General features: G+C 35.4%; 1 long non-coding RNA gene across 1 annotated transcript; it reads right to left on the bottom strand.

Annotated features, from left to right (window-relative positions):
- Window positions 1–12,530: 12,530 nt before the first annotated feature.
- LOC106057999 (uncharacterized) lies at window positions 12,531–21,513 on the bottom strand. The gene is made up of 3 exons (XR_008776510.1): window positions 20,927–21,513; window positions 15,198–15,359; window positions 12,531–13,425 (listed from the first exon to the last, which is right to left on the bottom strand). It is a non-coding gene; the product is annotated as an uncharacterized LOC106057999 (long non-coding RNA).
- Window positions 21,514–23,139: the final 1,626 nt, after the last annotated feature.

Here is a 23,139-nt window from a genome sequence, read left to right as displayed (position 1 = left end):
CTTCCAATTGCTTTCTTTATTTATTTAAGGGTGCAAACCATTATCTACATCTACATATCATTTTTAAAAATAAATATATTAACGTGGTAGTTTAGTTGTTCTTATTACTATTGAGTCTCTTCGATCCTTACTTCTTGTTATCTTATAAAATACAGACGTGTTACTTCAAAAAAGATGTTTACGTCCTACCCATTTTCCTAGGTCAATCTACTTGTCACGATCATCAATGGTGTTGATGTCACAATCTAAGATAATGCTACTGTCACGATCAGACTTGAACTATATTGCACCATCAATGATCGTGATTGCCGAGGATCTTGAAATGATCTTTCGATAATACGATCATATAGAAGTAGACAGATCTATGCTGATAATACGATCATACAGAATGTTGCCAATTGATAAGAGGATCATCTAGGTCTAGGAGCTACAACTTGACAAATATGATCTAAGTACGATCTAAATTCAATGAAGAAACTTCTCTTCGTTCAAAAACAATTACTTTAATTAATAACTTGAAAACACTATTCACAAATAGTTACAATGCTTAAATGTACTTGAATAACTGATCTATTCAATAATATATCTGAGTCTTGATACGAATAAAATATATATTCTTAAATACATACAAGTTAGATCTTATCTCTACAAATCTACACACACGACTTTAGTACATCTTTACACTAACACATTCCGTACAAGACTGACTTGGAGCTACAGAGCTTCATCCGGGCTTTAGAGCGTCATCACGTGATCAACAACCTTCTCTTGCAAGACCAACCAATAAATGCAGCCCAACATAATAATTAATATTTTGAAACCAATGAAATTCATTTCGAAAATGAAAGTAATACAAGGCTGGTTTTTCCCGAGGTGATTGACCTTGCCGGCAGACCTTGGCTAAATATCGATACAGTGTATGTGACACTACTCATGCATGTTAATCAATGACTTAAGCCAATAATAGAATATACATCCTCTGTTTGGGACCCCTCAACTCAAGAAAACATTAAGAAACTGGAACAGACACAAAATAGAGCAGTGAGATTCATAACAAAGGAATATTCACATTTGACTAGAGTAACACCTTTAGTAAAATCACTAAATTTAGAAAGACTTCAGGACAGAAGACTCAAAAGTAAAGTAGCATTTATACATAAAACGCTGAAACATAATCTTCAAATACAAAAACAAAATTTAATAAAATACTATGAAAGACACAAAGATAAAGGCACATTCCTCGTCCCATATGCTAGGACAAATTTGTACAAATAGGCCTACTCCTTCCCTAATGCTATTAGAGCATGGAATGGGTTGCCTAAGCTAGCCAGGAAAACCAGTGATTTGGCAGAATTTAAGTCATTAGTTAATATGCATGACTGAATGCATGACGCCTAGGACGTAATCATCTTCTTTTTTGAAGTAACGTCTGTACTTTATAAAATAAAAAGAAAATATTCTGAAATAGCACTTTTACAGTGTTCTTCATGAGTTTGTCTTAGCCACTATTGAAATAAATAGATCTATCTAGATTTTTTGTTTGTTTAAAAAATTGGGATAGTAGTTTTTTTTTTCTTTTTACAAAGCTTATATATCAACTCACTCTGTCTGTCTATCTTATTTTTTTAAAATCTTAGATCAAGTAAAATGTGATCCTGTACGAGCCACCACGTGTCAGGTTTCTGAGTTATTTAGGTTGTTCAATAGCTTAAAATTAAGGTCCCGAGATTCAACCTGACAAGAAAATCATTCACACACAGGTAACCAACAAGGTAGATGATATAAATAACTAAATTATGAATTTAATAATATGATAATATATGTAGGCCTAAATATACAATGATAATGATATTATAGAATGATGAATAGATAACATGTATATCATGGGCGTAGCCAGGATTTTTTTCGAGGGGGGTGGGGTGTTGGGGGCATTGGGGGTAGTTTGCTTGAGAATAATATTAAAGAGGTCAAAACTATCTGTCGGAAGATTTCAACCTCAAAACTATCTGTCGGGGGATTTCAACCTCAAAACTATCTGTCGGGGGATTTCAACCTCAAAACTATCTGTCGGGGGATTTCAACCTCAAAACTATCTGTCGGAAGATTTCAACCTCAAAACTATCTGTCGGAAGATTTCAACCTCAAAACTATCTGTCGGGGGATTTCAACCTCAAAACTATCTGTCGGGGGATTTCAACCTCAAAACTATCTGTCGGGGGATTTCAACCTCAAAACTATCTGTCGGAAGATTTCAACCTCAAAACTATCTGTCGGGGGATTTCAACCTCAAAACTATCTGTCGGGGGATTTTAACCTCAAAACTATCTGTCGGGGGATTTTAAACTTAAAACTTTCTGGAGGAAATTAAACTTAAAGTCCTCTGGAGGAGGGGGTTAAACCGCAACACACCGTCCGTTTCAACCAACTTCAGAGGGTGAACTGCCACATGACAAAGAATGACCAATAAATGTCACCGGACTTCGTTACGAAGAAAACAATTCAAAAATAAAAAATACAAGGCGCTCTCGCCACGTACAAGGATGACGAGTAGAGGCAAAACAAACTTAACAGAGTTGGGAGAAAGCAAGACACTTGTCCAAACTAATCGTGACAGTTGTCATCCGCCAAATATTAATTATTGTCGGTAAAAATGCGAAAAAAAAATTAACTTTAAAATTTCTGATTCGATTACTTTTTATCTTTTTTTTTCTGGAGGCCCCTCTGTTATGGAGCCAATGGGACATAACTCCGCATGCTGCCTCATTTTACCCAGTATTAAGCCAAAGAAGATACCATACATAGTAGGGGCATTCTTATCTTATCTTATAAAATACAAACGTTACTCAAATAAGATGATTACGTCCTACGCGCCATAATCTAGCCATGCATGACTTAAATTCTGCAAGTCATTGGTTTTCTTGGCTGGCTCAGGCAACCCATTTCATGCTCTAATAGCACTAGGGAAGAAGGAGTATTTGTACAGATTTGTCCTCGCATATGGAAGGAGGAATGTGCTTTTATCTTTGCTCTTTCTCAGTATTTTATTAGATTTTGTTTGAAAGTGATAAGACAGGTCAATATATGTCTATGTTGCTTTATTTTTCGTTCACAATGAAGCTGCTTGTGAGTGGAAGAGAACTTTGGAGGACATCTAAATTTTTACAAAACGTTCACTATATCTAAACCATCAGTAATATTCAGAAAGATAACATCCATTTATGAGACAAAAGCAAAACAAACAAGATTAGGGTGGACGCTAATAAAAGAATAAAGTGTCTTTGTATAGGTTAGTGTATGTTGTAATACATACACAAACCTATGTAAAGTTAGCAATTAGCAGAAAAGACTATTGGTAGAAAGGAAGTGATATTAATTTAGTGCACATATGTAGGGCTACTAAGTTAACTAAGTGGCCCCCACCCTTTTCTGATAATAATTCGACTCGAACTCAGGTTCCTAGCACATCATACAGCTTTGAACTAGACTTAGATTTACATTGAAAAAGATTAATTTGTGAGGTCTAGATTTAAATCTTAAACTGAAAACGAGATCATCTTAACCATCACTCACTCATCCATTATGACTAAATCTTATGATGATATAAAAAGAGAATGTTTGCGTACAAAATCTTTATACATGGACCCCAATTTTGTACCCAATATTAATCTTCTTTTTAAAGGCGCACAACGTGTAGGCGTGCAGTGGTTGAGACCCAAGGTACGAATTAGATCTAGATTTAGATATCTAGTGATTTATTGACATCTAGTCTGTAGCTCTAGATCTAGAGTAGTTTATGCTATTCGGACACCTATAGGCCCAAATTTGAAAGTTTGACTTTGACAGCGCATTATTTTACAATGGTTTGACAATGGAACTATCCCCTACTAATGGAACACCAGCTTCGAGTTTTTTACAAAGCCAAAGAGAGTCGAAGTGCCGTCGCGCATCTTTTTTCGCGCATGGTGCAATGTGGAGAAATCCATGATGATGCCTAGTGATGGGCAAAAGTTAACTAAAAAGTTGCTAACTTTTAGTTTAACTAAAAAAAATTAGTTAAGGCCAAAGTTTAATTAAAAAAAAAAAGTTTAGTTAAAATCCTAGTTTAATTAATTTTTTTTTAGTTACAAACTAAAAGTTTAATTACAAATTTTACAAACTTTTTTAACAGACATACCAATAAATATTTAGATCTATGTAATTTGGAGAATATATGTAATAAATAATAGAGAGGAGAAATAACTAGAGGGTGCACAGGTCACTAGAAAGCCTTTTGACCTTTACCCCGCCAATTCAATGTATTTGAAAGGCGAGAAAAATAAACGTGTTCATTATATTCTAGCAAGTTTCGCTGCTTGATAAATCCTGATAATTCCTTGCTTCTATTGATCAACATTTTGTTGCTTTTTTTAAAAAAACACCAGTGTGTTCCTGTATAGCTGCAGACAAAGAATTTTGCTTTACTATAGATCTAAAAGAAATGTCGACTCTTTCTATTTTATTTTAAAACTTTTTACTAGTAGATAGATCTAGAGTTAGAGTCTAGTGACGTCTAGTCTATTAGTATTAGAATTAGTCTAGACTACTATAGTCATAATAGTCTATATTTAATTATTTTAGTCTTAAGTAGAGTCTAACTCTTAGTAGTCTTATATCTAGATGTAAATTTAAAATTATAAGTCAATAATATAGATCTATTAATTGAAATCTATATTACTTTACTTTATTAGACTAGACTAGAACTATTAGTTTAGAGATTCTACTATTCTAGAATTAGAGTCTAGATTTGATTATTAGTTCTAGATATATTATATCTAATTACTTATTATAGGCTACTAAGACCTAAGATGCATAGATGATAGATCTATAATGACTATAATACTAGACTAACTGTATCTAACTAACTAATAATAGTCGTCACTATACTATTACTAGCTCTAATACTAAATTAACTAAATCTAGAGTTCTAGACTAGATCTACATCTACTTCTATTATAATTATACTTATATCTACTAACTAGATCTATTAGACTAGATCTAGTATTAACTACTATAGAGTATACAGACATAAATACCCATATCTAGTTATAATCATAATTATCATAATTATAATAATCTAAAATCTCTAGCTAGATCTAGAGTTACTAAGATATCTACTAGATTTTAGATATAGTAGTAGTAGGCCTAACTAGTAGGGGAAGGTGGGGTGAAATGTCACAAGGGTAAGTTGTCACAAACACTATATCGATATAATGTGATGCGCTATCAAAAATGTGAAACTACAGCTGAGATGTTTACGGAAACATTTACAAATAGTTATAAAATGAAGTCCATACCTTTTCACATTTTAAAATTATCATGATTCATTGTTTTTGACTGTTCGGAAAGTGGAATTTTATTTTTGTGTAATTTTGTTGAAAAACACTTATAATTTTGAGATGATTGTCTAACATTACACTGTTTCATATCTCTGTGTATTAGTTACACATTGAAATTAGTTTTTTTCTTAAAGCTCGACCCAATAAAATGTTATTAAAATAAATGTTCTGAAAATTGTTGTGGGGCAAGTTGTCACACAGGTTGGGGTAATTTGTCACAGTTGTGACAACTTACCCCAATGAAGATTAAGCATTTTGAAAACAAATTTTAATATTAATATTTGTTTATTAATAATTATTTGTTTTATTGATTCCTTTTTATGGTGAGACCTAAATAGATACCTAAATAGTATTAAGCGACTTTCTCTTTAAATAATGCTGTTTACAAAGGTTATGCCAGCATCAACATACAGAAAAGATGTTCTCCTAGCGCAACATTTATTTTAGGAAAGAAGTTACCTAGTCCTACTATTTAGATAGGTTGGAAGTGGGTGCTTTGCTGGAAGAAGTGAACAGATATTTTACAAATATTATATAGAAAAAATAAACATTATTTTGAAGAAAAACCTACAGCTTTCCTTGTTAGGTCCAAAACTTTTCAGAACCTTCACATATATATCATTCTTTCACGACGGCCAGTCAAGGAAACTACTACAAGAACAAAGTCTTGACTTAATATGCTATTTCTTTTAGACATAGAAAGATATGGTGATTTTTTAAATGTGTGACATTTTACCCCATGCCTGTGTCAACTAACCCCGGTGTGGGGCAAATTGTCACAACCTCAACCCAGCCACTTTTTTGTTGTATAACTTTGATAAATAAAGAGATAAAGTTTATTTCATTTATTCTAATTGTTGTCTGAATGTTTAAGTTGCAGCATGTTAAGTTTGGTGAGAATCAATGAATTCTAAATATATTTAAAACATCAAAATCTGAAAACTGTGACAACTAACCCCACCTTCCCCTATTTCTTAGATTATTTTTTGATTAAAATATTGATTATTTGATCTAGGTCTAGTAACTAGATTTAATTCTAGATCCAGATTATCTTTCTGATCATTTCGTTTGCAGAAGATATTAGATCTAGATCCAGAATATTCTAGAATCTAGGTCGAGTTAGAGTGCAGTTTTATCATTACTTCTAAAGGTAACTTATATTAGAACTTGGACAATTACTTCTAATTTCTTTCTATAATAGTATTCTAATTCTAGTAATTCTATTAAGATCTACATCTATACCATAAAGACATTTAAATCTTGTTTCATGTGCACAAATAAATGTTTATTACATTTTGCTAAAGAGATTGGTTGTGCTTTATATTTTTCATGTTTGGCTGTTTCGTCCTTAAAAAAGGTCAAAATAGTTTGTAAAAGTTTAACTAAAGTTTCTTAGTTTAGTTTAACTAATTTTTTCAATTTGTGATTAACTAAAAGTTTAATTACTTTTTTTTTAGTTCAAACTTAGTTTTAGTTTAACTAAAAAAAATTAGTTTAGTTCCCATCACTAAGTATAATCACTGCATTCGTTTCATTCACTGTCTGTATCAATAATCGTGTGATGTGAAAGTGAAGTCTAGATTTAGATTAGATAGAATTGATAGATTATAAATCTACTTTCTACTAGTAAAAAGTATTATTATTATAGATCTAGATCTTCATCTACTAATATTAGTACAGGTACTACACTAACTACAGGCAATACACAATACAGCTATAGCCTACTATAGCCACTATAGGCTTGGTAGGATAGGGCAGGGGATAGACTATAGATGATCGATAGATCTAGACGTAGAGTGGACTAGATCTATAAACATTCATATTGATCTCATGTATGGTCTAGATCTAGAGAAAATAGATTGGATCTCATTTCTTCTTCTTCTTCATCATCGTTCTCATTGTTATGTTGGAGTGTTCATATGACTAGACCAATACATGAGATGAACTGCGTAGTGGTTTCCAAATCAGGGAGCCCTCCATATAGTTTTCTTTCTATTGGGGTGATTTGGGGCCAATGTCTTATACGGGCCTCTTGGTAGAGAGAGCAGTTTTGGAAGACGTGGTCGGCATTTTCTGGTGATACTCCACATGGGCAGATTTCACTGGTTCCAATTTTGAGCTTCGGAACATGTGTTGTCGCATTCTGTTGTGTCCGGTCCTGAGTCGAAAGATTAGACGTTGGTCTTGTCGGGATAGCTTATAGTAAGCGTCGTCTTTCTTGTGATTTGGATGGGAGCTCGTCCATTTCTCATTTATTTTATCTACAATTAATTTCTTTATTTCTTCTAGATGGAGTGCAGAGTTTACTTGTGAGTTTGTTCTCCCACTCTTGGCGAGTGTGTCAGTCTTCTCATTTCCTGCTAGTTGTATGTGAGCTGGTATCCATTGAATAACAGTTTTTTTTTCTGTTTTTGTTGAGCTTTGTAAGTGCTGTTCTGAGGTTTTTATTGGATCTCATGACTTTATTAGATCTATTGAGTAGTTTTTAAAAAATATCTTTAAATAGATCTAGATCTAGATCCATAGTCTAAGTCTGGGTGTTGTAGATCTAGATTATTCTAGATATAAGAGATCTATAGATAAGTTCGTTTTTTTTAAATTTGCATTCGAAAGTTTAAATACCCAGATTTAAGTATTAATATACCCATATTGGTAGGTCCGCGTTAATCATTTATTAGATCTATTAAAGCATGTCTATATAAAAGATAATATTATTTAAAAAATATATTATTATATAAAAGATATAGTTATGAATATTTACTAAAAAAATTAAACTAATGAATTTTTTACTTTTGCCAATTAACAATCTGGCTGGCAAAAAGGATGACTCTCCAATACTGTGAAAAGACGATAACTGCATGAGTTGGTTTGGAATTGTATTTTGTAAGACTAACTTTAAAAAAATATCCTTCAAGAGAATAAACGAAAAAAGGTTTGTCAGAAGAAAAGCTGGCTGGACTACGCAAATTATGGACCAGCCTCTCTCTTTTGATATCTTGTTAAGAACATTGGTGACCGGGAAATGTGGAGGATTTGGTTACGCGGGACAGATGATAATGATTTCATGTACATAAAAAAAAATCCAGATTTTGTGTAAAATACCCAAATGTGAAAGTACTGAAAACAGCTATTTTAATGGGGTGGCCTTAAAAAATTAACTTTTGTGACGATCCCTTATTCAGGAAAATTTTATAAATCACAAAACATTATGAGAAAATGGATGAAGTTTTTAGAGATCTAATAAAATAAAGCGTAAGAAAGTTTTACTCTCATTGAAGGTCAGTCCAAGTGACTGGAGGAGTAAATTTCTTCTTTTGCATCCTCCTGAATTTCTCCATATTGCACCATGCGCGAAAAAAAGATGCTCGACGGCACTCCCCTAGTAAAAACTAGGAGCTGTTGTTCCATTAGTATAGTTCCATGGTTTGACATAGAAAAGAAAATGACGTATCAAAATCTTCTTTAGTTAAAGGAGAATAAGGATGACTACTTATATTTGTTCCCCTAACCTATATTTGTTATTATATTGTTATGACTCTACATTGCGCACTGTCATTTGGCGCGACATTGTGTACCAGAGGATACGATAGAGAACAGAGGAAGTCAAAAGATGGCTGATGTAAACAAGTGTTGTTATTATTCGAATGTGTAATTGTTATCCGACTATTAGTCTATTATTAAATTGCTGTTTTTACCTATCACTTTCGTTGAGGTTCTTTGGGCTCGCTGTAGGCAGAGTTACAGCAATTGGTGTCAGAAGTGGGATTCTCAACGAAAGTGGGAACAAGGTCTTTATACAAGACCGTTACAACATTTTTTTTCTCGGATAACCCAACGTAAGTTTTGGTAGGCCAACGTAAGAAAGATACGGGATGGCGTCAACGAAAACACTTGGTCAGCTTTCATTGATAGAACTTAGACGAGAACTCAGATGCAGAGAGCTGAAGGTAAGCGGCAACAAAGAGGCGCTCACGGAGCGTCTGAAGCAAAGCATCATAGATGATGAACAGGATCCGGACACCTATTTATTTGAAATAGAACCCGATACGGCGGAGATTTGGATATCGATGAAAGAGCATATAAAGGAAGATCTGAAATTGGTGAAGGATGAACTTAAAAATGAATTAGGTAATAAACTTAGCTCTATAGAATCCGTTGTGTTTGGATTGAAAAAGGATATGGACGATTACAAACAACAATTAAGAGATGAGATAACTGAGCCCCGGTCGCGGATGGTAGAAGATGTTGATTCTAAAATTCAACAATTACGAAATGAAATGAAGGCGGAGCTGCAAAAGAAACAAGATGCGGGTGCCACTGTGACTGAAATGACGGGGAAGATTAAACCACCGGTGTTTGACGGCTCTGTGTCTTGGTCGGTGTATCGATTACAATTCGAGGCGGTGGCGCAAATCAACAGATGGGATACTCAAGCAGAGAAAGCAACTGGTCTTATGTTGGCACTCAGAGGAAAGGCAGCCGAATTGTTACAGACTATGACGGATCGGACGAACTACGATGCCATGGTCAAAACAATGGAACTACGATACGGCAATGAACACCTGCAGGAAGTTTTCAGGATGCAATTAAAGAATCGACAACAGAAGAGCAGAGAGACATTACAGGAATTAGCAGCAGACATAGAACGTCTCGCCCATCTTGCTTATCCATCGGCAACACAGGAACTTTTGGATGTTCTGATCACAGATGCTTTCATAGATGGAATGCGAGATTCGGAACTTAAGAAGGCCGTCCGAATAAGCGGAAAACGGAAAATCAACGAAGCCCTCATCTATGCCATGTCCTACGAGGCGGCCGAAGTTTCAGCGAGGAACATACACTATTGTCGGACGTTAAATGTGGCGGAAGAGGAGGATCTGCCGAGGCTGATTCGAAGAATGGTGGAGAAGGCTTTAAATGAACGGGAACATTATCAGACCTCAAGGCGTAGTAAAAAGACTTTTCGTTGTTGGAATTGTAACACTCCAGGTCATGTACGGAGGAATTGTAACATGTTGTTCCAAGGCCAAGGCCGTACATCAGAACGTCAAACGCTACGATTCCACGGGTTTAGGGAGCAAGAACGGGCAGCCAAGGAAATCGGAACTCCTAGAATGAAGACTCCTTTCAGAGTGTTAGAGCAAAGCAGAACCTTGAGAGTGCAGGGAAAGATTGGCGCTGGTTCTTATAGGTTCCTCTTGGACACAGGAGCTACGCGGTCGATAGTTAGACCCAGTCTGATCGGAGATCAGGAAATAATACGAGTGAATGGCTACACTCTTAAAACGGCAGGTGGCGAACTGTTACCTATACTAGGACAGGTACGGCTTAATTTTGAAATAGGAAGTCAACCATTTAGTCATGATTTTCTGATCGCCAATGTTGTCGACGACTGCATCCTTGGTCTGGATTTTATGCAGGAATTCGGTTTATCTCTAAACATTGGAAGTGGAACTGTACAATATGGACACATAGAGTTCCCATTGCTTGATGATGGTGTGGAAGGCATTCAGGTGAAACGAATCGAACATACGACCATACCAAAATGGTCTAATCTGTCAGTAAACAGGTATCATAAAAGGGACAAACTGAAGTGAAACAAACTGGAAGGCCAGCTACATCCTAGAAGAGCGGAGATTGCAACATCAACCAATCATTGTTGTGGCTATACGGGTAGTTACAAGGAAAGTGTTGGTGGTGGCAGCGCCGTCGATGATCATAATGACAAATCAGATGCGTCTAGCTTTCAAGATAAAGAAAGTGGCAACCTTTTTAACGATAAGCGCAGACCCGAAAAGAAAACGCTAGATGAAGAAACTAGAGTGACATATAAGCAGAGTGAAACTATTGCTTTCGATGTCCTTGATATGAGTGCTTCAATGGGCATGACCAAATCAGACAACGTTGGGTCTGCATCCAATACTCCTGTTTGGCTACCAGTACTAACTGCAGACAGAAATTTAATAAGAACTGTACGGGCGGCACCTCGAATGAACAATACAAATACCAGAAAAACCATCAACAGGTCTGTACTTGACAAACGTGTGTACGTCTGCCTTCACAAAGCAGAGTAAAAGATGAATCAATTTCAGCGGAAACTGGACACTGATAATGTGGTTAATGGACATGTGTAGAAAGGCCTACCTTCTGGAGATAGCGGGAAATGACTGTGTGTTTTATAGCCTGGCCTCCAGTGGAACTATAACTTTCTTGCCAGAACTTCATCTGCACTGACAATTCCACTGCCCTGTCGAAAATCTGGTCATGTTCGGGACGAACATAACTAAGGAGGGGGCAGTGTTATGACTCTACATTGCGCACTGTCATTTGGCGCGACATTGTGTACCAGAGGATACGATAGAGAACAGAGGAAGTCAAAAGATGGCTGATGTAAACAAGTGTTGTTATTATTCGAATGTGTAATTGTTATCCGACTATTAGTCTATTATTAAATTGCTGTTTTTACCTATCACTTTCGTTGATGTTCTTTGGGCTCGCTGTAGGCAGAGTTACAGCAATATTTAAGGTCAAAGAGGCCGTGTGTTTTCATTTAATTCGGACACATTTGACCCACATTATTTGATTCCGGACACCATAATTTATTTCGGACAGTCTCTATATTTAGGCATCAATAAACTCAGATTTTAATTCTATATTAACTTTATTTAAATTTTAAGATCCCCAGGCATAGCCCCTCACATGAAATCATTACGATGTTTTCAAACTATGCATAAATACGAACACAAAAAATAAAAATATGAACACACTTATTCTACCAAAATTAGGTCACTGTGATAGTGATTTCTGCACCGACTTTTAGACTTATTTTATGTTTGTTTATTTTATTTGTGTTGAATGTTTGGGGTTTGCATGATTAGATGTGTGTTGAATGTTTGTGTTTTTTTTTGTTTATTAATTTAATAAATTTCTAATACTGATGATCTTTTGTAGTATAGTAGGCCCATACAGGTTACGATAGCCATTCTTGCCTAACTGAATCCTCTATATTCTCTCTATATAAATCTAGATCTATCTAGTAGGTCTAGATCTAAGCATTTAACTTCATTCAATGTACCAAGCTCACTCCAAACATTTGCCCATTTATTCTCTATTAAAAAAAACAACAACAAAAGAACAAATATAATATAAGATCATTTTAATTGATGTCCAAAACTGGCTGTCCGAAATACATTTTGGTAAGAAAATCGTAATTTAATTCGGACACCGTATTAATTTTTGTTTTGGTATGGAATTAGAAAACTTGGCTTATGAATCAAATAAATTAGCTCCAAAAACAGAATAAATATTGCGGGGCTCATTAGTATAGACTTAGCCAATCAAAAAATATAGTCTTAACTCTAGGAAGAGGTAAATATTAAGTCATCCGGGTAACATAGGAAAAAACAACAACCTGACTAACAAATTTGAAATTCGTTTTTCTTACATAAAAAGACAGCTAAAGGGAAGGAAATTGGGTTAGAATCATTGGAAAATGGACAAGCACAATATACAGCGCGCTAGTTTTATAATACAAATGAGTACTAAAGAAAATCAGCATAGTTAATGAAGTGCAAAGCGTACCCCCTCCAAAGTCTTCCCGTATCCTTGGTGGGTGGGCGTACCTCACTTTGGAAAACACTGTTGTAGACAAATCTAAAGTCTTCTTACAATGTACAATTTGAGACAAAAGTCTTGCATACCGTTCCACATCTTTTTTCATCCGTTGAACATGAGATATCGATCTAGTAGTAGAGGTATAGTAGTTCTAAATACAACCTGAGAATACTTTCATCAAATACATTGCTAGCCTTAGTAGCGTAGCACGATAAGGTTCAGTGAACATGACAAATAGGGGCCCAAAAGGCACTAACGAAAAATCGAAAACAAAAGTGTTACATGTAATGATTAAAATGCAGGGAACAGAACATGACTTGTACACTTACCTTCATCGATCTAGCCAAACCATTTGACACAGTGAGTCGCGATGGCTTGGGAAAGATTTTCATCTCGGCTCAGATGCCCTCCAACTTTCATCAATATTCTCAAACATCTTCATAGGGGTAAAAAAAAAAGGTCAACCCAGGTAAAATGGGGACATATCTGCTATTTTTTCTGTAGAGAATGGTGTTAAGCAAGGGCGTGTGCTTGCCCCAAAACTAATCGCAGTATTTTTCGGAGCTATAGGTCTACTAAATAATTTGAGGCGGCGGGCATCAACATCAAGTTCTGCACCGAAGGCAGGAATTGAACTTGAGGTTTACTCCCCTGAACTAAAATAAAAGAGATGATTGCATGGGGCTTTGCCATGCGGAGGATTGCGCCCTTCTTACACACACCGAGCAGGAGCTACAACTTGACGTCAGTGAAATTTCAGAGCCTGAATTAATATTAATTACACCTACCTACATGGTTACTACATAGGAATGCCTTTTTAAAAAAAATGTACGAATGCATAGGCCTACGTGATGATTAGATTTGTTTTTGTCATAATCTTGGGGAGGGTCTATATTCTTGAGCACGGGCCCACGAGTACTTTGCTACGCCACTGGCTATCCTAGTCTTGAAAGTTTACTTTGTCTTTTTATTTATCCACTTTAAGGCGTCCTATTTTTCATACATGCACATGTCTAGTAATCATTTTCTAGGTAGACAAGACAAACATAGGACACAATTATTATTCTAAGCCCTAGAGGAAATCAGTGGAGAATGTTGCAACAGTCTTTTTGTTAGGAACCAAATATGATTATTAGATTTTAAAAACAATTTAAAAAGTATGAAACAGCAGCACTAGAAATGTGCCATTTATTTGTTGCCATAGGAATTAGTGAGTGACCCACGGTTTATTGTTAGTACAACTAGCTACAATGACTTTACACAGGGCACTTTAGGTAAGGTAACGTTAATATCGTTTCGAGTTTTAGGTAAGATAAAGTTAATATTGTTTTGAGCTTAAGGTAAGATAGAATTAATATTGATTGAGCTTTAGGTAAGATAGAGTTAATATTGATTTGAGTTTTAGGTAATATAGAGTTAATATTGGTTTGAGTTTTAGGTAATATAGAATAAATATTGATTTGAGGTTGTGTAAGCATAGATTGTGTGAGCGAGAATTGTAAATTACCCACCGGCTACGCTCGTTGATTTGGTCATATGGCTACATAATGTTTACTATGACATGGTCTCCCCTCCCCTCTTTTTTTCGCTTACTTCTAAGTAGGACCGGCTCACTCCCCCCCCCCTCCAACGCTCCGCCTTAGCAAGTCTTTTTTTTACACTGACTATACTTCTGCTTTTAGGTTATTTTGAAATATTTGAAAGCCTCTAGGATATTTTTTTGGGCCTACACTTATTTTTACTTTTTACATCGTACTCCGCCCCTCCCCCTTTTATAATGCTACCCCTCTACTTTTTTATTCGTAAATTTGATTACCGTTATCACTTATCCCCCCCCCTCCCCCCAATTTCCAACCGTACGCCCTAGAAAATAGTCCTACATAGAATCTCTGAGCATTCATCGACTTTTCAGGTCTATATCAAACTATTTCAAAAACTCTTTATCGGCTACATCATTTTATAAATAATACATCCTGCGCATCATCAAACGCTCACATAATTGTTTCGTCAACCATCCCCCCCCCTCCATTTTAACTGTCCTCTAGCATAATTTTGACCCATGATTTCTAGTTTGTCACGTTGAATTAGAACGGCCCTGCTTATATCAACCTTCCACACACAAACACATGCTTCTGGCCTGAGAATTCTAGTTTCACTTTTTTCGCTTTCCCCGATACCTCCCGTAAAAAAATAACTAATTGGACATACAATCATTGACTTTCTCCAGCTTCTAAATTCAACATTTCAGCATTTCCTAAGCTTTTTGTTGAATCCCTTTCTTTGTTATCAAGTTGGCGTTGCAATGCTCTGTCACCCAAAATTCTATTATCTTTTTGTTTCTACCTCCAGCCTGAAATAATAAAGTCATACCTACTGTCACAGATTACATTATAGAATTGTTTGTACATTTCACTTTTGAAAGTAATATAAGCCCTCGACATGAGTCTCGGGATTTAATCCTCAAATTTAGACACTTGTCATTCAAGTCAGGATTTACCCAAGGGACTTAATTAGTATGTTTGAAATCTATTGGTTGATTTGAATTTAAACAAAGACATTTTTGAAAAGAGTTAGCGCCAGAGAATTGGCGGTAGTAAGAAAGAAAAGTCAGTCGATAATATTAAGTCCTTGTAGCTAGTCACGTTTCTAAGAGCTCTGTTTGAAAAGCCTTTGTAATATGTTCCATGCTCATTGATTTGTAATTTGTACATAAACTGTACTTACGTTGTATTTAATAAAGTTCCAGAGTTTTGTTTTATCAAAGAATTGTCAATTGTGATTCTAGATCTTCATTTTTTGTTAACTATTGAATTCAAATAAAATCCCCGGCATCACAACACATCGTGACATCTCACCACCAGAATGTTGTGACATATTTGGCACTCTCCGACAAATAAAAGTTCGCGGACAACTTTTAACGAAATTTATTCAAGATCTAGGACCAATTTCTAAAACTCTTCAAAGGAACTTCATTCTTATTTAACGGAGGACAGAATTTCTGTGTTTAACAGGTCAGTTGGTTATCGATAATTCTTTTATAAAGATTTTCGTTAGAGTTACGTCTAACTCACGAAATCTATTATTATATGTAATTGGCAAAAGGAATAAGACCAATATACATAATAACTGGCATTATTAAAAGACCAGTAAATCAAATAACTGGCATTATAAAAAAGACCAGTAAAGTAAATAACTGGCATTATAAAAAAGACCAGTAAAGCAAATAACTGGCAATATAAAAGACCAGTAAATCAAATAACTGGCATTATAAAAAAGACCAGTAAAGTAAATAACTGGCATTATAAAAAAGACCAGTAAAGCAAATAACTGGCAATATAAAAGACCAGTAAATCAAATAACTGGCGTTATAAAGAAGACCAGTAAATAATCATATGTGCAGCACAAAGTAAACAGAAGACCAGATTTAACCAACTGTTAAACCAGTAAAAAGTACATCGGCTCAATAGATCTATATATCAATCATACGACTCCAGTAACTACAAGTCTACTGTCAAGAATTTATTAGCCAATTGAGGCTTCAAGAACTTTGTCACTAGATCTATATTATTATTATATCTGAGATAAAGCCAAAATCCAGATATCGAACATTCTGCTCCAATACAAGAAACTAACAAGAAAATTAAATATGGCTTCCAGTTCTAGAACACAACGATTCTTCGAATTGATAGAATTTGCCAAAGAAAAGCAAATTTCAAAGCCAGACCAGTGGGCAGAGAAACAAGAAGAGAAAGAATATCAAGAGCAAGAATCTGAAAAACAAAGGCAAGATTCTGAAAAACGCATACAATTAGAAGAAAAAAAATTACAAGAATCTGAAAAACGCATGCAATTAGAAGAAAAAAAATTGCAAGACGCCGAGAAACAAAGGCAAGACGCCGAGAAACAAAGGCAACACGAAAAAGAAAAAATGGAATTCGAAAGGCAAAATAAAGAAAATAAAGAAAGCATTCCAATTCAAGGTCACTCAAGTATGTTTGACAAATACAGATTAATGAACAAAATATCGGCTTTCAACGAAAACATTGACAATATGGACTCGTATCTCATAAGATTTGAAGAAATAGCTACAACATCCGGTCTACCTGAAGCACATTGGTCGAGCTCACTCCTCACCCTTTTGACTGGCAAAGCTGTCAACATTTGCTCACAACTGTCCATCAATGAACGCAGCACTTACTCTGATATCAAGGAAGCTCTACTGCGCCAATACGGAGCAACTTCAGCCAACTATAGAAAGAAATTCTATAATGAAAGGCCACAGCAAAATGATGATCCTCAAATTTTTGTAGCTAATATGTCAATGTGGTTTGATAGATGGGTATCCATGGCAAAAATAGAAGAAAGTTACCAAGCTCTTCGTCAACATATTATTATCGACAACATCACCCATGCTCACTCAGAAGATATTCAATCCTACATTATAGAGAGAAATCCTACTGATATACAGACATTAACCAAGATCATCAGACAATATAGAGCAGCCTATCCAAACAAGTCAGTCAAACCATCTGTTGAAGAAAATTTTGTCTGCTTTGCTCAAGACAAAAATGCAAGATATAAGTCAGATGACAAAGTCAAATGCAACAAATGTCATAAACTAGGGCATTTCACGTCTCAATGCCGCAGCAGAACCACAGAATGTTCATTTTGCCATAAAAAGGGTCACCAAAATCATGAATGTTGGAAAAAACAAGCAGTCTCTAAAAATCAAAATTTTGATAGACCCACATCACCAACTCAAAGATACAACAATAGAGAGCAATACAATCTCAACAAAGCACCTGGAAACAATAAACCAGATAACAACAAACCTCGCTACAGAAGTCATTCACAGGACTCCAGACCACAATATATGCCAAACAGAAGCTCATATAACAGAAGCTATTACAATGAGCACTCAACTATGACAGTCATTGCAAAGTCCAATGGTCTCAAATTTTATCCAGGCTTTGTAGGAGACAAGAAGGTGGAAGTTCTTCGTGACACCGGAAGCACGTCCACATTAGTACATGAACGCTTCGTACACGCAAACCGTTTCACAGGCAACCACGTCCAAGTCACTGCATTCAACGGAACTGTCAGCAAGTTACCTGAAGCCATCATTTATGTTACTACACCATTCTTCAGTGGTCAAACAAAAGCATTAGTAACACCCAATCTACCAGTGGACCTAATCATTGGAAACATAGAAGGAGTTAAAGAATGCACTCCTCAAGAACTTACTGAATGTACAAATGCCATAGAGCAAGGTCAAAAATGTTTGGCAGTAATGACAAGATCCATGTCCAGACAACAAGAACATTTGGCACCTGAACAAGTTAGCCAAAATAATCACATGGCTACCTCAGTTACTCAAGTTATGCAAAATGCAACAGAACCATTTACTAGTCCAGTAGCCAGCAACAATCAAGAACACTCAACATGGACACCCCCAGTTACATCAAGCCCATCCCTACCGGTCATAAGTCCACCTCCAATTCCCGAATGTCCATTGTTGAACTTTGAAGAACAAGACGACATGCCCAGAGTCTCTAGCAATGATACAAGAACTCTAACTGGTCAAACTGAAGTCAATCAAGACAAGTCTCATGAACCAGAAGCAGATAACAAAGAAATTTTTATTCAATCAACTTTGGCTATACCAGACAAAAGAAAAACTATGCAATCTGACTCTATCACTCATACAAGTATTCCTCATTTGAAAGAATATGAGTCAACTAAAGAAGCCATTACAACCAAGAACATTGGAAGTCAAAGAATATTACATGAACACATGAAATCAAGATATTTTGCTCAAGGAGATCAAGTCAATTTACTGTTACCAGATTTCAGTAACAAACTGTTTTACAAATGGCAAGGTCCATTTACCATCACCAGAAAGATTTCCAACCTGCTTTATGAAATCAATGTCAACAAGTCAACCAAAGTATTTCATGTTCATATGTTTGAACATTACCATGAAACAGATAATGAAGACATCAAAGCAGAAGTTGAACATTTTACAAGCTTAGCAACTATTCCTGAGGAAGAAGAAGAAACATCATCAACACCCATTCCTGAGATAGATGTTTCATTACCAGCATCAAATCAAATTGACATTCCCAAGGTCATCACTCTGAATGACATAGCACTACAAACAGTGAAGAACATTAAAGTGTTTCCAGACCATGCAGATTTCTTTACCAGTGTTTCTGAGACATTTCCAGTACTGCAATTTGAAAGAAACTCAGAAAGCAATAACATTGACAACACCAAGTTTCATCCTCCGTCCACTCAAGGGGCAACTTTTCTTCAGAAAGGAACAAATGAACTTCTTCAACATTGCTGTATTGACCGATTGAACTCAGACATGTTCAGTCATTGCTCTATTGAACATTCTAATGCAAAACATTCTGCTACCATTGTTCTACAGCGTCAAAGTTCATCAACCAGAAAATTGAGTTTTGGTTTCGGACAGTTCTTATTTTCACCAAACTCAAACGCGGTTCAATCAGACATTATCTGTGAGATCATTATGACATGGAGTCAACAGCTTCATAAACTGAAAGACCTTTTCTTCAAGTTTAGAAAAAGCGTACACACATCCATGACGGCAATTCAGAAGGATTCTGAACTTCACACTTACATTTTATATATGTACTATACCATATTTAGTGTCACTTGATCCATTATCATTCATACTCGTCAAGGAAGAACATTATCCAGTTATATTTAATTAATAAATTAATTTGTTTACTCACTTTTTCCACAGGAGTTCTATATCAGATGTTATATTTATTTCAGCACCAAGCAACCCACTGAGGAAAGTCACTCATTCAAGATACTTTGTTTATTATGTTTCAGCATCTTTGCATATGACATGCATCAGACATTTTAATTTTTAAATCATGAGTATTTTATTTCAGGTCGAATATTATTGCATATATCCTATTATAATAGTACAGATACATGACAGACAATTGGAATTTTTCATTGCTTCACACATGTTGAGATTTATTTCACATTGAGTATTATTTTTTCAGAAGATTGTCATGTATACATCAATTTTTTCTATGTCAATTTTTCATATGCAATATATTTTTTTCCATGTACACATTTTCACAAATGAGTTATAATGTCATATTTTAATTTCATCATGAAGCTTCATAACTTATTCAATTCAAGATTTATGCTTTGTACAACTTTTGATATTGTTCATGACAAGCATTGTCTCATTTTCATAACCACTTGTATAGTGAAACAAGTGTTCACTGCATTTACATATTTTTTATCTCCAAGTTGACTTTATTTTGTCATATGTTACCTCAACCATTTTTCTATAATTTCATGTATGGTATTTTGTGTATATTTAAATAATTTTAATACATATGAGCATTTCTATTACCATACAAATGCTAAATGGAGAGGGGGGTAATATGTCACAGATTACATTATAGAATTGTTTGTACATTTCACTTTTGAAAGTAATATAAGCCCTCGACATGAGTCTCGGGATTTAATCCTCAAATTTAGACACTTGTCATTCAAGTCAGGATTTACCCAAGGGACTTAATTAGTATGTTTGAAATCTATTGGTTGATTTGAATTTAAACAAAGACATTTTTGAAAAGAGTTAGCGCCAGAGAATTGGCGGTAGTAAGAAAGAAAAGTCAGTCGATAATATTAAGTCCTTGTAGCTAGTCACGTTTCTAAGAGCTCTGTTTGAAAAGCCTTTGTAATATGTTCCATGCTCATTGATTTGTAATTTGTACATAAACTGTACTTACGTTGTATTTAATAAAGTTCCAGAGTTTTGTTTTATCAAAGAATTGTCAATTGTGATTCTAGATCTTCATTTTTTGTTAACTATTGAATTCAAATAAAATCCCCGGCATCACAACACATCGTGACATCTCACCACCAGAATGTTGTGACACCTACACTAAATGGTTTCAAATCAATGCTGACACATAAAACACGTAGTAAGTTTCGGCTTCGTATGACAAAAACTATTTTATACAATGTCTAGACAATCAAGTTGCGAGCCAAGGAGAGATAAACGGACATTGAAATAATTCTTAAACAAGGAAAAAAAACTTAATCTGGTCAATCAACTACTATTTCACAACAAACAAAACTGCAGTTTAGTAACCCAACTTCCTGGCAATAAAAATAAAAAAAAACTACCTAAATCAGAGACAGTGACGTCATCACACCTGTGTTATAACCAGGGCTAGTTAGTCATTTATATGTTATTGTTTGCCAACGAAATCTTTGCCCTAGATCGATGTTGGTTTCGTATCTTATGAGAAACAAACAATAACACAGCCACTGTAACACTGTCAACAGACGTTTAGTAGGAGAATCATGATAGGGGAAGCTAAAGAACAATCAATCCGATGATGTGGCGTTAAAAGGTAAATACAATTTCTTGGAATATACCTGTGCTAGTTTCAACGAAGCAGACTTCAACCATACTGTCCGAATCAACCAATGCAATAAATGGTAAACTAGAAACAGGTGTCAACTACCTATATATCAACTGGCGGTGGCTAGGCGATGCCGCTAGCTATGTTGCGGTTTCAGTAGAGTTCCCTCCCCTTGTTTATGTAGGTTTAAGAATGGAGTGATTGGTTCAACCATTATGCCAAGTTAGTGGTCAGTTAGATTGGAATGGGCAGTGGTAAGTTTTTGTTTACTTTGACCATGTACACATCGGTTAGAGTCTAGGACATTAAGAAAGTTAACCGTTTAGAAATACCAGTCTAAGACCATATCAGTACGATTAACATTATCTACATGTATTTAGAACATCAAATAAAAAGAAATTCCTAGGTATCAGAGTTTCTTGAAATGTGTGTGTGTGTTTAAATTGTAGCCGAACTTAGTACAGATCTTAACTAGAAATGAAAATGATTTTTAAATGAAATTTTTCCTTAAATGTTATTCTAAACATGTTGAAAAAAGTAAACTCAGACAAGTATGGTGCCCCGACTTCGTAATGCTGTAAAGCCTAGATTTGAGAGAGATAATGACGGTGTCGTTTCATTTCACATATTGGCTATTTTTATGAACACATGTTATGTGTTCAATGTGTTTGTTCATTATTTTTAAGATATTGTAAAATCTTTGGACTAAAAATGAATGATTTTATTATTAAATAAAAACTAAAACTAAATAGCCAATCGATTGAGTAAAATGTAATAATATTATAATAATTTAATTTAATTTGTATATCGCTGTTAAAAGACATTTGGTGCATTTAATAGATAAATGGCACTAGCATGATGTAGTACCGTAGCCTATATAATGGAACACAAAACTTATCAAGCAGTCCCATGCCATTCATTATGTAATTTAGTTAAATATCAGACCTACAGGGCAGACGATTAAATGCCATCTGATTCTTTAGCCGAGGTTAACGAGGGTCTCAGGCACTCTCAGCACATATAGAAATAACGACTCGATTTCATTTTAAAAAACAACTAACTACAAATGACGGAGCAGGTTCAACTCCATACTCTTTACTCCATGCTCTTTACTCCATGCTCTTTACTCCATACTCTTTACTCCATACTCTTTACTCCATGCTCTTTACTCCATGCTCTTTACTCCATACTCTTTACTCCATACTCTTTACTCCATGCTCTTTACTCCATACTCTTTACTCCATACTCTTTACTCCATGCTCTTTACTCCATACTCTTTACTCCATACTCTTTACTCCATGCTCTTTACTCCATACTCTTTACTCCATGCTCGAGATATTGCCATTGAATCGTTTCAACCTAAACCCTTTCATTGTCAGATATTTTTCAACAGAGTTTTTATTTCTCTTCCTTAGCATCTTGCAAGCCACATCCCAATGCAGGCCACATCCCAATGCAAGCCACATCCCAATGCAAGCCACATCCCAATGCAGGCCACATCCCAATGCAGGCCACATCCCAATGCAAGCCACATCTCAATGCAGGCCACATCCCAATGCAGGCCACATCCCAATGCAGGCCACATCCCAATGCAGGTCACATCCCAATGCAGGCCACATCCCAATGCAGGCCACATCCCAATGCAGGTCACATCCCAATGCAGGCCACATCCCAATGCAGGCCACATCCCAATGCAGGTCACATCCCAATGCAGGCCACAT

Source organism: Biomphalaria glabrata, chromosome 2 (genome assembly GCF_947242115.1).
Source record: "Biomphalaria glabrata chromosome 2, xgBioGlab47.1, whole genome shotgun sequence".
NCBI lineage: Eukaryota > Metazoa > Mollusca > Gastropoda > Planorbidae > Biomphalaria > Biomphalaria glabrata.
This window is presented reverse-complemented; position numbering and strand designations above follow the sequence as displayed.